Genomic DNA, 1613 nt, shown 5'->3' with positions numbered 1-1613 from the left:
ACGGGGTTTCACCGTGTTGACCAGGATGGTCTCGATCTCTTGACCTCGTGATCCACCCGCCTCGGCCTCCCAAAGTGCTGGGATTACAGGCATGAGCCACCACGTCCGGCCCCATTTTTTTTTTTTTAGAGACGGTCTCACCCGGTCACCCAGGATGGAGTGCGGTGGCGCAATCTCAGTTCACTGCAAGCTCCGCCTCCCAGATTCAGGCAACTCTACTGCCTCAGCCTCCCAAGTAGCTGGGATTACAGGCACCCGCCATCACACCAGGCTAATTGTTTTATATTTTTTAGCAGAGACAGGGTTTTACTGCCGGGCGCAGTGGCCAGTGTCTATAGTCCCAGCTACTCGGGAGGCTGAGGCTGGAAGATCACTTGAGTCCAGGAGTTCTGGGCTGCGGTGCACTATGCCAGGTTGCCTAAGGAGGGTGAACCAGCCCAGGTCGGAAATGGAGCAGGTCAACACTCCCATGCTGATCAGCAGTGGGATCCCGCCTGTGAATGGCCACTGCACTCTGGCCTGGGCAACATGGCGAGACCCCGTCTCGAGGAAAAAAAAAAAAAAAAAGACAGGGTTTCACTATGTTGGTCAGGCTGGTCTGACTCCTGACCTTATGATCCACCTGCCTTGGCCTCCCAAAATGCTGATTACAGTTGTGAATCACCGTACCCGGCCCCATTAAAAAAATTTTTTTTTCCATTCCCATCAAATTCTTCCTGCCTTCCTACCCTGCTGACCTGGTGACTCCTAACCTCACTGTGACTGTGACCTGATGAGTGCCTTCTCCCCTCCCTGGAGCCTCCACTGCCTCTGGAATCGCTCAAGTTTCTGGCTAAACAGGCTTTGACCAAGCAAACTTTCAGAGCTCCGGGCAAATGCCACTTCCCCAGAGAGGACCAACCCGTGCCTATGGACTCCTGACCTGCCCTGCTCTCCCAACTCCTGAGACTTCTCCTGCAGCCTTTAACTGGCCACTTCTGTCACACAGAAGCTCTGTCACACACCCAGCTCTGTAGGGGGCCCCACCCTCATCTGCACTGCTATTCCCCTCACCTCCCATGTTCAAGCCCCATCAGCTCAATCATGAAAACACATCAAGATATATCCCTCCCATTAGCTGGGTGTGGTGGCAGGTACCTGTAATCCCAGCTACTTGGGAGGCTGAGGAAGGAGAATTGCTTGAACCCAGAAGATGGAGACTGCAGTGAGCCGAGATCATGCCACTGCACTCCATCCTCAGTGACACAGCAAGACCCTGTCTCAAAAAAAAAAAAAAAAAGAATTCTGGTAGGACTTGGTGGCTAATGCCTATAATCCCAGCACTTTGGGAGGCCAAGGTGGAGAGATCACCTGGGGCCAGCAGTTCGAGGCCAGCCTGACCAACATGGAAAAACCTCATCTCTACTAAAAAAAAAAAATGCAAAATTAGCCGGGCATGGTGGGGCATGCCTGTAATCTCAGCTACTTGGGAGGCTGAGGCAGGAGAATTTGCTTGAACCTAGGAGGCGGAGGTTGCGGTGAGCAAAGATGGTGCCATTGCACTCCAGCCTGGGCAACAAGAGTGAAACTCAGGCTGGGCATGGTAGCTCATGCTGTTAATCTAAGCACTTTGG

Source organism: Cebus imitator, unplaced genomic scaffold (genome assembly GCF_001604975.1).
Source record: "Cebus imitator isolate Cc_AM_T3 unplaced genomic scaffold, Cebus_imitator-1.0 Scaffold266, whole genome shotgun sequence".
NCBI classification, from domain to species: domain Eukaryota; kingdom Metazoa; phylum Chordata; class Mammalia; order Primates; family Cebidae; genus Cebus; species Cebus imitator.
The sequence above is the reverse complement of the archived record's forward strand: the minus strand, read 5'-3'. Positions refer to the sequence as shown.